This window comes from Peromyscus leucopus, chromosome 1 (genome assembly GCF_004664715.2).
Source record: "Peromyscus leucopus breed LL Stock chromosome 1, UCI_PerLeu_2.1, whole genome shotgun sequence".
Classification (NCBI taxonomy): domain Eukaryota; kingdom Metazoa; phylum Chordata; class Mammalia; order Rodentia; family Cricetidae; genus Peromyscus; species Peromyscus leucopus.
Genome location: NC_051063.1, coordinates 130,830,435 through 130,852,367, shown reverse-complemented (window position 1 = coordinate 130,852,367; position 21,933 = coordinate 130,830,435). Strand labels below are relative to the sequence as shown.

The window sequence follows — 21,933 nt, the reverse complement described above, 5'->3', positions numbered from 1 at the left end:
ATCTGGAGTTTACCCACTGGCTTTTCTTTTTGCTTTGGTCTAGCATTTCCTCATTATGCTCTGTTTCTTCCTCTTTGGAATGATAATGTATATTCTGCACTGCTTTATGTTGAAGGTGTGTGATTTGCTTGTTTACTTTTGATTTTATAGGGGGTTACAGTTAAGTTATTGCCATGAGATTCAAAAAAGACTTTGAACTTGTGGCTCTTAAACAGTGATAATAACGTGAAAGAATATGGGAACTTTTAAAGTTGGACAAAACACATTTTTTTATTATGATATGACTATAAGCCTGTAGGAGCTAGGGAGTGGAATGTAAGTAAGAATGGCCCTGGTAAGCTCATATACTTGAATGCTTAGTCACCAGGGAATGACACTATGGGAAGGTTTAGTAAGTATGGCCTTGTTTGAGCCAGTTTGTCACTGGGGATATATTTTAAGGTTTCAAAATCCTAGGCCAGGCCCAGTCATTTTTGCTCTGCCTCTGCCTCCAGATCAGGATATAGTTCTCAGCTACTGCCCCAGCACCTGCCTGCATGCTGCCATGCTTCCTGCCATGATAATACTGGACTAAGCCTCTGAAACTTAAGTAAACCCCCAAATAAATGCTTTCTTTTATAAGAGGTGGTCATAGTGTTTCTTCATGATCATAGAACTGTAACTAAGACAGAGGTAATATTTTATGACATAAAAACATTTAAGACCACGAAATTGAGTAAGAAAATGAGAGTGGGTCTGGAAGGAGTTGAAAGAGGATGTAAATATGATCAAAATACATTGTACAAAATCCTCAAGCAACTTAGAAGAAGATATATGCACTTAAATATGTAGATTTTATCTATGAAAAGGTATAAATTGTTAAATATGATAAGAAACTTCTAGCCAAGTGGTGATAGTACACACCTTTAATCTCAGCACTCTGGAGGTGGAGGCAGGTGGATCTCTGTGTGTCTGAGGTCAGCCTTATCTACAGAGCAAGCTCCAGGAGAGCCAAGGCTATACACAGAAACCCTGTCTCCAGAAAACAATACTAAAACATTTATAATATGGTTTTAGTATACAAAAGAAAGTTACATAATAGCAGAAAGGTATCTGTTGTATTTACATACATATACCTTGGAGATTTGAAGGTGGATGTACAGGGGTGTGAATGAGAGGAAGACAGAGACAAAGAGAATGATGCAGCAACACTAGCTATCTTCATGGAGATGAAGAAACTGCATGGCCACTGATGCTGGATTTGAGAATTAGATTTATTTGAATTTACTTTTGTAAACTATGAATTTTGTAATATACACAGTCATTTAAACATACATTTTAAATGGCCAGTGAGATGACTCAGCAGGTAAATGTGTTTGTTGCAGAGCCTGATGACTTGCACTCAATCCCTGGAACCTAGATAGTGGAAGGAGAGAATTGATTCCAAGTTATCCTCTGGTCTATACATGTGAACTATGGTAAGCATGTATTTCTCCTCTAAAATTAAGGAAGAAATGAATAAATATATGCATTTTAAGCTGTCTCTGAGGAAAAACTGCTAAGATTTACCTGACTCATTTAAAAAAAAATATTTGGTGAGTGTGCTTGAGTTCCCAGGCATATGTGTGTATGGTGAGGGAGGGAGTGCCAGGTGTAGGGCCAGAACAACTGTGGTTGTTATTGCTTAGCACAATCTGCTTTAGCATGTCTGTAGTTTTTTGTTTGTTTGTTTGTTTGCTTTGAGACAGGGTTTCTCATTGGTCTGGAGGCCACTAATTAAGATGGGCTGGATGCCTAGTGAGCCCCAGGGATCAGCCTGGTTCTTATTTCTATCAAGGAGATTATAAGCATGTATCACCACATCCAGCTTTTTAAACATGGGTTCTGGGATTTGAACTCAAGACCTTAACAACTAAACCACCTACTCATCCTCTCATTTAAAAAATGTTTTTTTAAATAACATGAAGAATATCCAGCAAAGATCAATCATGTTGTAACATGGGCTCTTGCCTTGGTATGTACAACTTCACCATCCTTTCCTCTCCTGCTCCATGGTTATAATTTCAGAGAGTACATAAGAAAGCACATTTTTAATTACTAAGAACAAATGGAAGTGAATAGTTTACAAGTGTTTAAGCATTTCTTACTAAAAGAGGCAAAGCGCAAAGGGAAAACACACACACACACTCACACACACACATACACACATATGGACTTTTTATAAACTTAAAAACTATGCTAAAATCTTGATTGTGGAAGAGAGGGAAAAACCTGGCAATTCTAAAACCCATTTTGTAACTTGCTCCTTTAAAAAGGCACAGTTTAAATAGTGTGATAGAAAGTCTGTGTGCACTGTGATCCTCTATGAGAAAAATGTTAAACAGAAGACACCAGATATGAAATGAACAATAACTAGTAAGATGGGAGCAAAACTATACAGTCTTATTTACATGGACCACCACTGTACAGCAGCTGATTTCACTGATGTGCTCAAGTAATCATGGTACCAACTCATTGAGCATCATAAAGAAAATTATCTACATTGTTTAGACATAATCAGAAGTGCTAACACCAAAGTAGAAAAGAAAAGTCAATGGAAAAGTGATTTCATATAATCATATACACTCAAAAATTTCAAATCAAATTTAAGTGTCTATAGCTCAGCAGTAAATAAAAAGAATTAAGCAAAACAAAAGTATGCTCACTCGTGGAATAAAAGGATTTCTAAAAATTAAAAAATAAATATTGTACAGCAATTAATAATTCAAAAAAAGAATAGTACAATTATTTGGGTAAAAAGGAACAATTACATCTTCCACCTAGGTTTGATTCAAATTCTTTAGAAAAATATAAAACGTGGAAGGAAGACTTTTCTAAAAGAATATACCAAATATCTCAGAGTTAAAAGCTATAGTCTTACATTGACACTTAAAACCATTCACATTAAAAAAAAATAACTTACCTTTTGGGAATAAGACCTGATACCAACCCTAGTAAGTCCTGCTTAGCAAGACAGAACTATAAATTGATAAATTCTATTTCTTTCATAGGCAATAGCTCTTCTGTCATTATAAATATCTATTAAGAGAAACAGCTCACTTAGATAACAGTTTGATTATCAAGAAGCACATTAAGAATCTCACCACACCCCCATTCATTTTAAAGTATCACATGCTGAACTATGCATTCATAATCATGTCTGTGTTTTAAACCACAGAAACCCAGATCCAAAGGCCCTTCATTTTTTGTCTTTCAACCACTATTAAACCCTGTTAAGGTGGTGTTTTCCCTTGCTGCAGTAAGTTTAATAAACTCAACTTTGCTTGATCATAGCTCTTTCAGGTGGTCTTTTGGAAGCATAGACCAGCAGCAATGTGCTATTCAACCTAAGAAGCACTTGTTAAATATCATTTAAATCAAGTGTGAGTAATATTTCCACAAATTTTTTAAGTGCTCTGAAAGTACCAGTCCGGGGGAATTTTATCAAAATAACCAAAATCAATATCAATTGGGAGGAGGAAAATCAATATTTGCAAAGAATTTGGGGTACATTCTGAAAACAATCAGTAGTAACGTGGCCACTTAACCTCCCCAAAACAAAACAAAATCTAAAAAACAAAATAAAACAAAACAAAAGTTTCAGATACATAAAAATGAACAAGCAAATAAAAGAAAAGAAAAACCCAACATCACGGTGAAAATATAAACAGTAATCAAATGTTTAATAAAAGAGACATACCTTGTCCTTAATTATGAAGACAATATTATTTAAAAACAGTTTCCCCAAATTAATTTATTAAGGTTGATGAAATTGCAGTCTAAACTGTAATTTCTTCCAACAAGAAGACACATGAGACAGGAGGCGGAAGAAGAGACACACGTACCCACAGAACAAAAATGGAGCCATTCACGGATGAATACAGCACATGTGCAAGATGGCATTACAGATAAATGGGCAATTATTGGCAAATAATCATAAGTAATGGCAAGTAACTTGCATATTTAAGATTTTAAAACAAAATACTTTTCATGACATAGAATTTGAATTAAAAAACACAAAAGAATTAGGATTAACAAAGGAGAGGGGCTTAATGGGCTCAGAATATATTTTTTTTTTCAAAAATGACATGAAACTCAGAAGCCATAAAAGCAAACATGGTTATAGTTGGACATGTAACAATTATACACATTCTTATAACAAAACAAAGTTCAAAAGTGTGAAAAACATGTAATGTTTGACAATCCAAAATCTTATTTTTCCCCAGTTGTAAATATGATTTTTAAAAGAGACTAAAACCTCCACATACTCTCAAACTTTGACATAAAGAAGAAATCAAAAAATACAGATGGCTAATAAACATGAAAATGATCAAACTCAAAAATAAAATAAATACAATTTAAGACAATAGGTTGGACTAACACATTGTAAGAGATTTCAAATATTTGTAAAATCCATTGTATGTGGATTATGAGGATGGTATTCTAAGGCATTGCCATTGAAGAGAAAGCTATTGAGCACATTTAAAAGGAATTGTGATAATTTAAAAAAATTAAGTGTTAATATATTTAAGTACTAGGTAATTTTACTGTAATAGAGGAGACAAATACAGAATTATTGATAATATATGTATGTGTGAATATACATATATATGAACATATATATATATATATATATATATATATATATATATGGAAGTTCATTGCACAGAAATTTGGCACCTACATAAATGTCTATGAATGGGCAATGCTTAAAACATTTAATTCTATTTCATCTACAAAGCAGTCATGCAGTCATTCAAAAAAATGACATAGACATTAATGTAGTACTGAAATAGAAAAGCTCATCAAAAAGACTCTTAAATAAAAGTAGCAATTTGCATAAGATTATGGCCCCACTGCTAGAAGTTCCCCCAGAAAGTATGTGCATTTTTGCATATATTTATCTGCTTTAGAGCATGTATAACCCTTCCTTAATGGGGGGAAACTATAGGAAACTTTCAATTCTCTTGAAAGAGAGACGGCCCATAATTTTTGTATCATATAAGTATACTTTGAGTTTTTTTTTTAAATCATGCAGTTCTTTTTTAATATCTCGTATTTTTAAAATTAGCAGTGTATATTTATAGGAGCACTGAATATTTCCACAATTTTGAGCTTCTTGTGCAATATTATTTCCTCTACTGAGGCTCCTGGGATTGAGTCAAGTGGCAGCAAGGGAAACAGTCACCATGCCCAAATTAAAGTTTCATCGATGATATCCCAACATGAGCATTTCTCAGTTAAGCATTTCTTATCTGCAGGAGGTGTCTGCTGCTACACAGGAAAGAGGCATCAGCATGTATAGTGAAGACTGTCTTGGTGAATCTGCTGGTAGAAGAGATGGCACCATCTATTATGTTTCCACCTTATCACAGCTGGTATCATCTGCCAGGACAAAAAGGGAAATTTGATAGGTTAGGATCAGATATCCTAAGAAGACAGAGAGCTTTAAACTACTTGACTGTATACCAACATGTGCTAGAACAGATCTTCTTAATACATGAAAAAAGGCTCTTGGGCAGAAGCTGGGATTCATTTTGTGGCCAGAAAAAGTTATTTTGAAACTTCTTAAGAAAGGCAAATGCTTAGGAGGGGACTGGACCTGCCTCAACTGAATCTACCAGGTTGGGCTGATTCCCCAGGGGAGACCTTGACTTGGAGGAGGTGGGAATGAGGGGTGGGTTCGGGGAAAGGCAGGGGGTGGGAGGAGGGAGGACAGGGGAATCTGTGACTGATATGTAAAATTAAAGTAATTATAAAATAAAAAAATTTTTAAAAAAGAAAGGCAAATGCTGGTGTGTCTTCTTCTTATTATTATTATTCTTATTCTTCTTCTTATTATTATTATCCTTCTTCTTCCTCCTCCTCTTCTTCTCTTTCTCCTCCTCCTCTTCTTCCTATCCCTGTTCCTCTTCTTCTTCTCCTTCTCCTCCTTCTTCTAGTTAAAAGTAACAGCCACCATCCAGGGACTTTGGATTTTTTTGGACTTTGTGCTTTCTTCTTTTCACCTTTATTCTATAGCCTAAAACTCTAGGTCAATTATATCAGATAACATTATTTGTCAGGTCTTGGGAGATTTCTATTTTCCACTTACTAGAGATTCTATTGTGTCTCACACATAAAGCAATTTTCTAGCCACACAATGGAAACAGCCTTCGGTAGGAGTTTAGTCTATTTGATAGGAGCAGAAAAAAAATCAAATAAATCCTTCATAATGACAACACATGAGCAGCAGAAAGTCAAAGAATTCCTTCACAGTGACAACATAAATTAAGATGTAGAAATGCTACAAAGATACATGTTTTTTAAAAACACTCTAGTTATTAGCTTATTTTACACTTTGGCCAATGGACTTAAGTAGAGTATACACAAATGTTATCCATTTCAGGAAATTAAAAATTCATTTTCTATGCAGATAAGACTTCTATAAAGTGAAGAGTACGCTTACCAAAAACCTTTCTGTGATGGTTTAAATAATAATGGCCTCTATTGGCTCCATGTTTAAGTACTTAGTTCCTCAACTAGTAGAACAATCTGGGAAAGAAGAAGGAGCCATGGTCTGGTTGGAGGAGGTATGTCACCTGAGGTGGGCTTTGGGGTTTCAAAAGTCTCATACCATTACCAGTGTGCTCTCTGCCTTATGCTTGTAGATCAAGATGTGATATTTCATATGTTCTTGCTGCCATGTCTTACTCTGCCATTACAGACTCTAATACTCTGGAACTAGAGTTCAATTAAACTGTTTATTTCATAAGCTGCTTTGGTCATGGTGTTTTATTACAGCAATAAAGAAAGTAAGTAAGATTGGTGGTGGTGGTGCATGCCTTTAATCCCAGCACTTGGGAGGCAGAGCCAGGTGGATCTCTGTGAGTTCAAGACCAGCCTGGTCTACAGAGCAAGATCCAGGACAGACACCAAAACTACACAGAGAAAGCCTGTCTCAAAAAACAAACAAACAATAAAAAAATAAAAAAAACAAAAAAAGTAAGTAAGGAAAAAGTAAGTAAACAAAAAGAAAATAAGTAAAACAGAAATTGATAACAGGAATGGTGTATTCCTGTGAAGAACCTCACTATTATTTTTTGCAGAGGTGTGGAATGTTTTGAAACTTTGGACTAGAAAAATGGTATAATGCTGTAAGAAGAGTTTACTACACTGTCCTAGGAGGATATTGGAAGACAGCAGTGCTAAGAGCAAAGTGAACTATAGAGGTCTGGCTCAAGAACTTTTAGAAAGGATTACTATTAGCAAATGGGATATAGACAAGTCTTGTGACATTTTGGAAAGGAATTTGGCTGCCTAATGCACTTGTCCTAAGAATTTGCCTAAAGCTAAATTGAAAAGCAATGAACTAACTTCCTGGAAGACTTTTAAGTCAACTGAGTATTGTTTATGTCATGTGATTATTATTAATCACTTTTATGCAGGTTATAATGTTGAAGCTCAAATGTGGCAGAAAGAAATACAAATGTACACTTCAAAGTAAAAAGAGCACTAGAAAATTTAATGTTGAAAGCAAGGCTTGTGCTGAAAGAGATAAGAATATCAAGGAGAAGCCTAATCCACAATGGGATAAAAGTAAAGAGTTCCCTGAGGACATGACATCAGCCAGCTAAGCTTCCAGTTCGTGATCCTAAAAAGCAACAGTAAATAAAAGTTGGTGCAAATGAAATTTAAGAGGGCCAGGCACCATCCTAAGTGGGCATCCAAACTTGGAAGTCTCATGTATGTGGTTCTGGTTTTAGAGTCATGAGGGATAAACAGGTAAAGAAGTTGTACAGTCTTCCTATCTGGTGAAGAAGAGCCAATGAGGCCAGGCAATATTGTAGGGAAGTCGCTACACAAGGACCCTGAGAGGAAAGGAGGCCCTGAGAAACCATGGCATAAAGCTGTCAAAGTGAAGTTTGCATGGTGTTAGAGACCCCAAAGTATTGCATGCAACAGAACTGTGGGGTATCTACAAAATAGAATTGAAGACAGTGAATGTCCAGCCTGAGGAACAGATACACATTGCAGGCAGGACACCGGTAGGCTAGAGAAGTCTAAAACCTCTGACATCAGACATGGAGCTACAGGATTTGGATTTTGCCCTCCTGGGTTTTGGTCTTGCTTTGTTCCAGTATTGCTACACTATTCTCTTATTTATCCCTGTTAGAATGGTAATGAATATTCTATGACATTAAATGTTAGAAGCATGCAATTTGCATTTTGATTTTACAGAGTGTTGTAAATAAAAGATTATTTCATGTCTCAGAAGAGACTTTGGGCTTTAAAACAGTGTTGAGACTGTGAAATATTATGGGACTTTTTAGGTTGGACTAAATATATTTTGCATCATGATATGACCATTAGCCTATATAAGGGTCAGAGAATGTAATGTGTGGTTTGAATGAGAAGTTGGCACCAATTGTCTCATATGTTTCAATACTTGTTTTCCAAGTGGTAAACCTTCTGGGAAAGGATTAGGAGTGACTTTGTTGGAGGATGTATGACACTGAGAGCAGCTTTTGACGTTTCAAAAGATTCTTGATATTCCCAGTGTACTCTCTGTCTCTTGCTTATAGATTAAGATACATCATCTCACATTTTCCTGCAGCCATGCCTTTACTTTGTGGTCATAAACTCTAACCCTCTAGAACCATAAGCCCAATTAAATATTTGGTTTATTTAATAAATTATCTTGTTAATGTTTTATCACAGTATTAGGAAAGTAACTAATAGATATACCTTCAGAGTATGGCTTTTGTATAATATATGGTGAAGAGATTTTGGTCTGAGGAGTCTTCTTTCAGATATATCTTGCTCTTAGTCATTATCTGAAGAAATTCCTGGAGTAGGTCTTCTGAGTAGAAAACCAAAAGGAAACAATGTTTCCAGAGTCACAGACAAATCTACATGAAATCCATAAAATTCATCATTTCTTTCATTTTGATTTCATTTAAAACTGTTCTTCATTTATACAACCCTGAAGCCATAAATATCTATTCCATTTATCTTTATATTTTTGAGCATCCTTTCAGGTACTTCACCTTTTATGTACTCCAAAACTCAGTGGATCATCTGAGTCTGAGTAAAATTCATGTTTCTAACTTTCTTTAAAAAACATTTATCTTTAACTATTTAGAGGAGTAAGTTATTCAGAGTAATTCAAAAACCTCATACATTTAATTATGAATAGAACTTATTTAAAACTCATGATGAGATATGGTTAATGTCACAACAGTAAACATAAAAATATGTGACTAAAATAAGTAAAAGTTCATTCAATGAATTATACAAATACTGGTCTTAAATATGGTGCTTTAATAGAAGGAGATTAAGTCCAATAAGAACTTCCCAAAGCAGAAAAACTCATTATGACAACAATACTGTAATTTTCCATAACTAACCACATCCATCTGAAGCTTGGGTAAGATTTTATGCTGTTAGGCTGCAACCAAATGTCATCAAACTTGAGTACAAGTACTATCAAGACATATGCATCTTGAGTCCTTTTCCTGAAAAATGTAGGTCCTTATTCACATATTCACCACACCTAGCAAAATTCCAAAAGGAATGGATAACTTGACTGAAAGAAGTTTCCCATTCATTCAGAGTTATAGTCAGGGCATTAACTGCTCTTTCTTTCTGGTTTGTATCATCACCCATCAGAAAAAAACAAAGAATAATAACATATAACAATAACAAGAGAGTACACTCTATCTTGTACTCTAATGAAATATCCATGAAGTATGAGTATGTTGTGTCATGTGTAAATTTGAAAGTAAAACGTGTGCTGAATCCTCTGTCACACAGACATTCTCCTGTCCAGTGGACAGAGAGTATCATGTAATCATCATGCTAGTAAGATAAACATATTTATGTTTGATTACAACCAAATTTCACAAAATAAAAATGTTATCACTGTATACAAAACAGTGAAGACATGCTCTTTTAATACTCACTGAAATGTAAGAAAGGCTCCTAAAAGTTCCAGTTGGCAAAATTTTTTTGCAACCTAATCAATTGCAACAAGATCATCTTTATAGGAAAATGTTCGTGTGTGTGTGTGTGTGTGTGTGTGTGTGTGTGTGTGTGTGTGTGTCTGTCTGTGTGTCTGGAAAAATAGGTGACCATTATCACTATCAACTATCCTTCCCCTGAGATTCTTTTTCTTTCCAAGACTCTGGTCAAACCAAATTAGCCATGGTCCAGGTCTACATAATATTAACTTCTCCCATATACACTAAGCAAGTTAGCTAATTGCAGAGAAAATACACCTCCTGGACATACCCTGCCAGCTCTTTCTTTAAGAATGCTAGCCATGAGGAAAAAGCAAGCCAGACTAAAGATGTCATTGCATAGGTAGTCTGACCTAGAGATCCCCTCTCTGTGGAAGCCAAGGCAATAGGAAGTACTATGTGGAGAAAAAAATGCTTGTTTAGCCATATAACGATCCTCTTTTAAGGTCCTGTTTGGAATGTAAGTGCTACTTAAGGATGATCCAGCATAGTACTGACAGAATAATCGTTTTCTGGTTTTGGTCTTTCTTTGGTTCACTGTGCTCTGATGTGTATTATTTTTTGTCTCTTTTGGAATGTTAATGTATATTCTATGTCATTATAGTTTGTAAGTATGTAATACTATTGTAGTAGTTTAAATGTAATTGGCCCCCATAAGCTCATAAAGAGTTGCACTATTAGGAGGTATATCCTTTTTGGAGTATATATGGCCTTGTTGGAGGAAGTGTGTCACTGTGGAGGCTGGCTTTGAAGTCTCATATATGCTTAAGCCATGCCCAGTGTCTCAGTGCACTTTCTATTGCCTATGGGTCAAGATGTAAGAACTCTCAGCTCCTTCTCCAATACCAGGTCTGTTTGCACGGTGCCTTGCTTCCCTCCATGATGATAATGGACTAAGCCTCTGAACTCTAAGTGTACCATACCAATTAAATGTTTTCGTTTATAAGAGATGCATGGTCATATTGTTTCTTCACAGCAATAGAAACCCTAACTAAGACAACTATCTACCTATTCATCTGCTTTAGGAATGCTTAGAAGAAGATACACATTGCTTCCAACATGGTGAGAAGTTCTGGAAAAGGTAGGTGCTACTAGACCAGGTGCTGCACTGAATCGTTCATCAACTAGTATTACTTGTGAAACTACCCAGTGGGTAAATTTATCTCTCCTATTAGCTTCCTTATTACCTCTAAGTGTTTGTTTGCAACGTAAATTTACTGTCTTAGCAAAACTAGTATGTGGATACTATACTAGCCCATCTAAATACCTAGGTAAAATGGATTAAATTAAATTGCATGATTAAAAATAGTGTAAAATTCACTTCAAAGCAATATTGAGCATCCTAAGTATTCTTCCTCTGAAATACATCTATAGACATGGTATATTATAACTATTTTATTTTTAAATTATGTATAAATATGTGTGTCTACATGTGGGTATGTGGATGTGGATGAAGGGACACACAGAGGCCAGACACATAAGAACTTCTTATGGAATTACAGGTAGTAATGAGCATCCTCATGTGGGTAATGTGAACCAAACTTGGCTCGCGCTCTTAACTCCTGAGTCATCTCTGCAGGCTCTAACTACATGTAATAAATATTTTTATTGATGATATTGAACAATGTTGGCAATGTAAAATTATTTCTCAATAACCTCAATGTAACTAGAAATTTCTAGGTGTCAAAATAACAAAGATATTTGATTATGTAATCATTATGTAATGGATAAATGAAAACTGTGTTACCTATGCAGAACCTGTAGAAAACATTCAGTCATGGATAGGCGAGAGGCTCATGAAGCCTGGCACTGCCCTGGGGAACTATTAGCAGTAGATGGCTTCTAAGGAAAAGCTGTTATATTTTCAATGCTGGAACCACTAGTGACTTATCCATGCTCCAGTGCATAGCTCTACATTCATGGTCATATACATAGCCCTGGTTAAAGTCAGTGGATCATAAAAGAAAAACAAAGTTAAAAAGGAATGATAATGAGAAGGGGGCTTCTATGGAGAGCAGATTTGGAGGAGATAGATGACAGATAAGAGAAGGTTGAGTATGACCAGAATGTGTTATACATGCTTGAAACTGTCAAAGGATCAATTAATTATAGTAAACAAACATGTGTCACAAAAGAATTGTTGCCCAAAGTTATCTGCTGTATACTTTGTCACAGATCTTCATTGTATTTACATATGTTCATCTAAATCCTTCAACCAAGAAAGCCTTGATCTGGAATTACCTGTGAAGATTCTGAGCTTTGGTAACATACTGTTAACTCCCAAAGGTACTCTGGTGTGTAAATGTAGGGATGTAGAACTGAATCCCTTGCTCTGCATTATTATAGTATAATTAAAGAGGCTTAAGATTCAAATCTCATCTATTTTAAGAATGTTTCAAGAGCAATCACAGCCCTACATATTGCTTTGTGTTTAAATGCATTATCTGTACAAAGTAAGAGTTAATCAACAGTTTATAAGCTTAAGAAAACTGGAGGGTGTTGTATTGTGGTAGAGGAACCAAGGCAGTAGCTCTAAAACAAGTAGAACTTTGCTGGAGGCCCTTAGGTTAAGTGTTTACATCTGTACTCACAGAAACACAGTGTTCAGATTATGTCAGGGTATTACAGAAGTTTGTCTGTTGAACTTCATATGTATGTATTTGAGAAAGAAATCGCAGTCATTGTAGAAGGAAAGAAATATCATTCAAGCAATAAGACAATTGCTACATTTCTACTTGTTTAGATTATTATCAAAAGGAAAGCAGTTTGCAAACTTACCATAAATCATTCTTTGACAGTTGAACTTCATATGCTCCCTGTTGAACAGAGTTTTGAAATCATTATGGCCTGGAGTAATAGAACACTACTGTAAATACATGATTATATATCAAATATAAGATATTTGATCTTGAAAATTCTTACTGACACATATATGGATGGAGACCCTGACTAGCTAAGTTTATAGATGCATATATATATCATTCTCGAAGAAGATCCATAACTGTTTCCTCCAAAGGAACTATACAGACATATTTGTTAATGAAACATTGAAGTTAATATAAAGAATTACATAAGACAATGATATCATTACCTCTGTATAGAGAAAGAAACAAACCTTCTATAACTACTGTTTACAACAAAGCTTGCTACTTTGAGCTTCTTGGTAAGACTTCGAAGCAGTAGCATGTCCCTTCTCATCAACATCACTTCAATCTATAAAGCACAGGGAAGTTTAGAGAGCTGGGGAGCTAAACTTCCCTAGTGGAATGCTTACTTAAAAAAATGTTGTGGGGGATTTACCACTTATTTTCTGTGTTGTCTATAGAAGACAAACAGTTAAATTACTGAAATATAGTAGTTTATAAGTATTTTCTACAATAACATTTTCAGAATTTCCTCATCACACCCAACACAACACTCATAACTCCTACCTATCTGTAAACACATTGAGGAACCACTGAGGGTATGTAAAAGTCACCAGGAAAACCAAAATAAACATAAGAATTAGGAATTAGATTAGTTTGTGGCTAAAAATGTCTAATGTACCATGTGAATCTGGAGAAATTTGCTTCCATTCTCATCTAAGGGTGAGGAAACAAATTTTTGTGGAAAGCCCAGTGTGTAAATTGCTTTAGTTTGTGAGAAAACCCTAGAGAAATAATGTTTCAATCTTACAGACTAATTGGTAAGTGGATTAAAGTGTACTATGAAGATTCTAAATACATCATGTTTCTTGGTTTTTTTCCAGAGCTCTTTTACTTACTACAAAAACAGAAAGTGGAAACAATATTCATTGTAAAATGAGGCATCATTTTTTTTTGTTTTGAGGAAAACAAACATCATGAAAAAGATCCTAATAGTTCAAGCAAAAGTGTGGACAGCTAATGTGTGTGTGTGTGTGTGTGTGTGTGTGTGTGTGTGTGTGTATGTGCGTGTGTGTTGCATGTGTATTAAATATAAATAAAATAATATAAATAAAATTCAACTTTTTTCTTTTTCCCTGTTCATGACCTGATACTCCAGGGTCTCCTTACCACATATATATTTGTTCCATTACCTGAGTGCTAAGTGCCATTCTTTCTACTCCAATCAGGTATATACAGATCACTACCCAGTTTAGTCTTTCTGATTTATGCAAGCATATAGGGTTCCAATACCACAGTCTTCACTGGGTGTACAAAGGAGAGTGACTAAACTCCAACTGTGTTTTACTTAATATGTTGATCCTCCATTTTTAGAGAATTGATTTCACAATGCATTTTTCTAGAATTTTTGAAAAGATCAATTATAATAGCCATCACTGAAACATGTTTTCTTATTTTTTTTTTAAAAGAACTTGCAGAAAAGGGTTGGGATCTAAGTACTCTAGAACACATTGCCTTGGGACCTACTAACCTGCCACACTCAGTTTCAGAGACCACTCACAAACATCAGTGACCCAGCTTCTTTGTTGCACAGACAGTATCTTTCAGACTACCATTATGTAATACTTGAAACTATAATATGCCAATAACTTAAATATAAAAATTTTAGCAACTTAAGAATTCCCATTAGTCCCTGAAGATGTAATATCAGAAACCATTCCTGATATTTTCCTTCCTTTCCCATCTCATGCTGAGGAAACATACTTTCATATAAACCCAGTGTTTTGTCCTTGCTGATCTTTGACCACAGCATAATCCTATTGGACGATGAGACATATAGAAGCATGTGCTCATTCGTCTGCTGCCTATGAGATAGAAGGTTTCACATGTGCCTGCCTCCATGGTAACACATCTCCTACAATATTTTTCAACAGTTAGTGTGTTTGTCTATAGCCTCCATCAGATCAAATATTTTCCAATAAGTTCTACCAGACAAATTAAATGGAATCATCCTGGGAATGGTCAAGATTCCATTAACAACAATATACAGCAAAATCTGCACTTTCAATCACCAAATCAGATTATCTTACAATTTGAGGCTTAACTGATACATTAATTGAATGTGGAAGAAGTTTCCAAAAGCCATTATGAAGGGATAAAAGAACAATTTTCTAAAGATTGATTACAACATTCAAATTCCAGGAGCTTGAGACGCTACCAATTTATAGAGGAAAAAAAGGGCTATGCTACATTATAGTGGGTAGCTGTTCCAGCTTTGACTTTGAAGCACTGCTCCCTAGTGAGGTAGCAGGTAATTGCTACACTTGCGTATATGACCTGCCCCTGGGGTATGGCCTCTTTGGACCCTTATAACCTGAGATGCATATGTGCTTGCTCTCTCTTGGCTACCTTATGATCCTGGATACTGGATTGCAAGAACAGCTACCCACTAAACTACATGACATTCTATAAGAAGTGGTCACAACATTTCAATTAGAGTTTACAAAAATACAGTAAAATATGGACCTGTGACTAGAGTAATTAGGTGTGGGCACAATAGACAAGGGAAATTTCTCTTACCATAACTCTCTAACCAACTATTAAGAGTGATGTTCTCTAGCCATCCTTCTGAGGACTCAGTAATGTTCAGGCAAGCTATATCTCAGGAGAGTCAAACTTCCCTTCATCACAACAATGAGGAAGAACATTTTCGTCATTCTCAACACATAGTTCTCATCTAGGGAGTCTTAAGGAAGAAGAAAATGTCCTAGAATTACAAAAGAGAATAAAAATGGCAGTCTTGTAATATTCACCATATTAGTAAAGGCTCTGATGTCTGAATTGGCAAAGTATAAACAGGAATAATTTTCCTGAATACTTAGCAATAGTAATATTGATATGATGAAATAGATATAAACAGTAAAAGGTTACCACCAGAGTATATCATTGTGTTCTTTCTCAGAAAAAGAAGCTAATTCAAGTGATAAAAGTCAGCTTGTTTTGGCATGAGAGTAGGAAATCCATGCAACTGTGGTATCAGTTTGGACCATAAACACAAGTGATCTTAAGGAAGTTAAGATAGAATATGTTTTAAATTAAATGCCGACTAATGAGACATTTTAAGGAATCAACCATTTTGTTTAGATTCCAATGAGTTCTATTTTTGTCAATCCACATTGTCAGTAATCACATTTATAAAGGTGACCTTGAACCTAATATATCTGTCAGAACATGAGTGATGTTACATAGTTTATGACCAACTTCGTGACTCCCTTTTACAGACAATGCCCAGCATCACTGGAGGCTTGTTATTTTCCGAAAAGAATCAATATCATACAGGTTTTATACCTTTTGATGGTTCCCACTGAGTCTTGAAGTTTGGTGTTAGCCTTATTATATTTACTATCATTCTCTGTACTTTCCAGTGATGAATTCATGTTGAGCTTCAAGAATAGAGAAAAATGTGGAAAGATGTGCAATACAGATATTAATTGTTAAAGTCAACTGTCTACGACTCTCCACAGAATTGGCGTTCTATGGAGCATATTGTCCTATATTTGTCAAGACCATTTGCTAGGTGGCACAGTTGAGGTTCTCTTCATTTCTATGTTCTTGATTTTCTGTTTTGTTTACAGGGAAAAGGCACCCAAGTAATGTATAACTATTTGATATCTCACGTAGCATTATAGGAACACCAGATAAATGAAGTGATCAAACAACATTGAAACAGCTCCAATCATTAGATCGTGACTAAAAGTACATTCTATGAAAGCCTGGTATAAAAATTTAAAAACTGTTAAATCTGAAAAGTTCATAAGACTATATTAGTTAATTTTCTGTTGCTGTGATAAAATACTATAACCAAAAGCAAATCATAGAATAAAGATTTTATTTTGGCTTGTGGTTCAGAAGGAGAGATCATACTGGTAGAGGAGGCATACCAGCAGGCACTTGGAACAAGAAGCTGAGAGATCATATACACAACTGCAAACACAAGTCGGAGAGAGCAAAATGGAGGTATGAAAAGGCTATAAACTCTCAAATCACACCTCCAGCAAGAATTTATATATATAAATGTGTATATATGTATGTATATATATATAAATGTGTATATATATATATATGTGTGTGTGTGTGTGTGTGTGTGTGTGTGTGTGTGTGTGTGTGTGTTAATGGGATCTGAATTGCCTAATACTAAACACTAAGAGGGAAACAATGCAGCATCCACCAAATAACACCCAGAAAAATTATAAGTTCAAGAAAAATCAGGAATAGAGTAAGAAAATCTACTGGTGACAATTACCCCCAGATTAAACATTTTCATTATCAGATAAAGATTTTAAGCATCATGTTAAAGCTGCTTTAGCCAGTATTGCATTCTCTTAAAACAAGTGAAACAGTAGAAAGTCTCAGATATGTATTAGATGTAAGAAAATGGAGCAATGAAAATAATAGACCTGAACAATCATAACAAAAATAAAAGCCTTGCTGGATAGGCCTAACACTTATCCTAATTAGCTATTCATTTTTAAAGGATAGTTAGATTGAGTCTGTGTCAGAACTGTGAATGACTATGAAATTAATATGATACTTCAGTACCTCTTCACCATACCCATTTCATTGGCTGTAAATATATCCTGAAGACTAGACTTGCTGAATATGTAGTAGATATACTTTGGCATTTTTAAGGAGACACTGTGCTGCTTTTCATAATGAGTGCATTAATTTAAATTCCCACCATATAAATGCATATAAATGTTCCTTATCTTCTGATAGTTTCATGCTAAAAGACTTTTGGCCATCCACACATGTGGGTAACAAGATGTCACTTTGCCTTGAATAAACATAATCCTGCCCAAGGTCAGACCACACCTCTCTTTCTACCTTCTGTCTTTCAATGCCTGCCTTAAATACTCTAACAAGTTCCACATATTTAGCAACACGTATTACTTCTTCTGTATTTGATAATAGCCATTCAAATATATTTGAAGTGACATTTAGATGAAATACTGATTTACATTGTCTTGATAATTAGTGGTGTTTGACATTTATTCATACACTTGCTAACTATAGGTTTATTTAGATTCTTTTTTATTTTTATATCAGGTTATCATATTTTTAGTAGTGTGAATACATTATATTTATATAACCAAGCCTTATTAAATATATAACTTAAAATTTTTTCATTCTATAGACTACTTCTTCATTCTGAACATGTCGCTATGAGGAAGCTTTTTAAATTTGGGTTATACTATTTGTATTTCATTTTTTTGTTGTCTGTTTTGGTTTTCTTCTGTGTTCAGAAAGTCACATTTTGCTCTTGTTTCCTTCTAGTAATTTTATAGGTTCAAGTTTACCTTTAAAGTTTTAGTCCACTAAGTTTATTTTATATATCGTGTGAGACAAGGGTATGACTCCAATATATTACATATGGATATCTAGTTTCTCAACAGCATTGGTTTTCTATTTCTATTTTTTTTTTGAAACCAAAGAAAAAATTACTTGGCACAATTTCTGTGCCATTAGCTGGTGTGTCTGTTTTTATCCTGTTTGAATTTCATTGTAATAGATTTCAAATCAAGATATTGTGAGGGCTCAAGTTGTTTTAAGTTTAAATTGCTGTGCTTAAGAGATCTCTAAAACAAAAGTGCCTCTAACATGCAAACCCTACTTGTTCAAGGACAGATAACTTTCTAGAATGTTGGGGGCTGTTCATATGAGATAACAAGCCATTTGTTTTCACTTTTATAAACAAGGTTGGTTGACCCAACTGCACAGGATGTGCTTGATCACACATTGGTGGGAGATACAAAGGCAGGAAGTACATCAGGATATATATGTTTGTCCCTGGTTGGATGAAAGGAGGAAGTATGTAGCTTTGTGGGTTTTGCTTTTATAAGTACCTGACTAACATAATTCCTGGACATTCTCTAGGAATCCTGGGTATGGACCTGGCTAGTGCCTATCTTCTGACCAATATTTAATAAAGCTTATTTCAAATTTGGGTCAAAAATTGTGGTAGTGTGTGGTGGTATTCTAATTGTACTGAAATGTGATTTTGATCGTATGTTAATAAATAAAGTTGCCTGGGGGTCAGAGCTATTAGAGCCATAGTAAGAGTGTGGTGGTGGTGGTGGTGGTGGTGGTGGTGGTGGTGGTGGCACACGCCTTTAATCCCAGCACGTGGTAGAAGAGCTAGGTAGATCTCTGTGTGTTCAGGGATATAGCCAGCATTGGAGACATATGCCTTTAAGACCTGGAGGGCTGTACATACAGACGGTGACAAGGCAGTCACGTGTTTGGGTTTACAACCAATGAGAAGGCCGAACAAAAGACTATGTATAGACATACACACAGGAATTAGCTTTCTTTCGGGAAGCTAGGAGCTCGCAGGAGGAAGGGTAAGATTTTAGCTCTGAGCTCTGACCTCTCGGCTTTCTCTTTTGCATTGGTTCTGTGTTTCTTATTTAATAAGACGGTTGGTTACATCTACATCTGGCGCTCAATGTTCGTGTTACAAATTCATGAAAAAGCTGTTTGCCTGTGACCTTGTGAGCCCCAGCTCAGGCCCAAGCTACACTTAGCCAGTTGTGGTGGTGCACACCAGTAAGATTTGCTGAAGGAGACAGAGGCAGTAGGATCCCGAGTTTGTGGCCAGCCTAGGAGGCTTGGGAGAAGCTTTGGCCTGGACTGAGCCACAAACAGTGGTGGGACCATGGAAGCAGTGGTTACTGCTCCACGTTGCCAGCTCCTTCTCATCATGTTGGTGACTGCAGTGATGCTGCTCCGTGAGATGAAGGGTTTACTACTGCTGGTTCAGAGAAGAATTGACAGGACCATCGTGTTACAAGAAAGCATGGGCAAAATGTCAGTTTGAAAAAGATTGGCAAAACAAATGATGGGGAGAAATTGTTGTGAAGATTTTCTGTTTTAGGGAAGAATGTTCATGGTTCCAAGAGACAGACATTTATCAGACTGTGATTGCTACAAACCACAGAGGAGGCACAAAAAAAAGTCTGCATGGAACCATGACCACACCTAACAGCAACTTTGAAATCTTCAAAAGGACTATGGTAAAGCCATTAATCTGATTAACACCACGGAAAGATCTGCTTTGGACTACAAACTGCTTAGGACATTTTTGAGATGGCTAGCTGAGATGATCCAGCCTGACAGACTACTTGAACAAAGACTTGAAACAAGCCTTAAACTTTCCTTTTATGCAGAGACTGGACAAATGATACAGGACTTGACAATTAACCCAAAAATTTTCTTTTCAAGATTCCCTAGAGGTACCTTCACTCCTAGAAAGCAAAACGAAAAAGAGAATAAGATATGAGATTGATCATTGAATCTACTCTGAGAAAAATGATAAAGAAGTAATAAGATAAATAGGTAGATCATTGATTCTACACTGAAGAAAAGGGGGAAGATATAAAAATGACAAAATGTAGACTACTGAATGTATTATGAAAAGAAAAAAGAGAGAATATGGACATGATAAGATAAAAGGGAGATTATGGAATCTACTTTTAAAAAGGAACTACTTGTTTTAAATAAGATAAGTAATGAAAATTTTTTGGTATGAGTTTATCAGATGTTACTGGACTAGACATTGTTAATATATATATAATAGAGTTTTTATCTGAATCTGTCAAATGTTAATGGACTAGACATCATTAATGTAATTTTTGGCTGTATATATTGTATATACTTATTGGATAGTTTTTCTTGTATTAGTTACAAGCTTTCTTTAATTTTAGACAAAAAGAGAGGAAATGTGGTGGTATTGTGTTCCTCAAAATATCGTGTACCTTATTAAACTTATCTGGGGTCAGAGAACAGAAAAGCCACTAGTTAGGCAGTGATAGCATGTGCCTTTAATCCTAGCATTCCAGAGATAGAAATTCCTCTGGATCTCTGTGAGTTCAAGGCCACATTGGAAACAGCCAAGCATGGTTAAAGCCAGTCTTTAATCCCAGAGAGTGGTAGTAGAAAGCCGAAAGATATATAAGGTGTGAGGACCAGAAACTAGCAGCATTTTGCTGGTTAAGCATTTGGATGGTTAAGCTTGAGGCTTTCGAGCAGCAGTTCAGCTGAGAGCCATTGGGATGAAGACACAGAAGCTTCCAGTCTGAGGAAACAGAACCAGCTGAGGAACTGGTGAGGTGAGATAGCTGTGGCTTGTTCTGTCTCTCTGACTTTCCAGTATTCACCCCAATAACTGGCCTCGGGTTTGATTTTATTAATAAGAACTTTTAAGATTCCTGCTACAGTAGTGGTCTTATTCTTACCCAGTGGGATTAACAATATATGACTCATCTGTCTTTTGTTCATTTACATCAAGGTTGATTTTGATGTTTATGCCTTTTGTGGCTCTATATAAATCTTAGGACATTTTTTTCCCTATCATGTTAATTTTTTCACTGAAATTCTATTAGTGATTTCAATAACTAATAATGATTTTCACTCGGGTGAGAGTAAATGGAACTTAGCAGGAAACAAGTTACTGTATATCAGAAAATTGTGCTGAGAGTCCATTGGACTATTTAAAATAAACTTATTTAAGAAATTTAAATCACAGACACCTAGCTCACCCCTGGTAAAGTGGGGAGGGGCTTGAATGTACCAAGCTTAGCTGTGCCCACATGGGAGAACTTACCATATTGGAGGAGGGGAGGAGGGGTAGGGGGAAGATGCGGGGAACAGGTGGAGGGATGAGAGGGGGATCTGTGGTTGGTATGTAAAATGAATTAAAAATTTTTAAAAAAGAAAGAAATTTGAGTCATTAGATGGAGCTTGGGGAACCCTGCAGAAGATGGGGACAGAAAAAGACAATTACTAGTTTTAAATACTTTACATTGGGTTGGATTGTTTTATATTATATACAAATTATATATATTGAAATTGATATTGTTAGAAAATGCTATATGTATATTTCTAATTGTACTTATACCATTCATTTAACAATGTAATGCAATTTGCTGATCCTTGAATGTTATTATTACCAACTATTAGGATATAAAGAAATGAAAGTTAGTAGTTAGACA

The 21,933-nt window shown here is 35.4% G+C and overlaps 1 long non-coding RNA gene across 3 annotated transcripts in view; it reads right to left on the bottom strand.

The window, feature by feature from the left end:
• Positions 1-15,649, bottom strand: part of LOC114688710 — a 122,119-nt gene extending 106,470 nt beyond the window's left edge. For all 3 annotated transcript variants that reach the window (XR_005089799.1, XR_005089800.1, XR_003733804.2), the window contains exons 1-4: positions 15,464-15,649; positions 12,798-12,835; positions 8,746-8,860; positions 1,315-5,403 (exon numbers count right to left, since the gene is read on the bottom strand). This is a non-coding gene — a long non-coding RNA (uncharacterized LOC114688710). The remainder of the gene's footprint in view (positions 1-1,314; positions 5,404-8,745; positions 8,861-12,797; positions 12,836-15,463) is intronic.
• Positions 15,650-21,933: the final 6,284 nt, after the last annotated feature.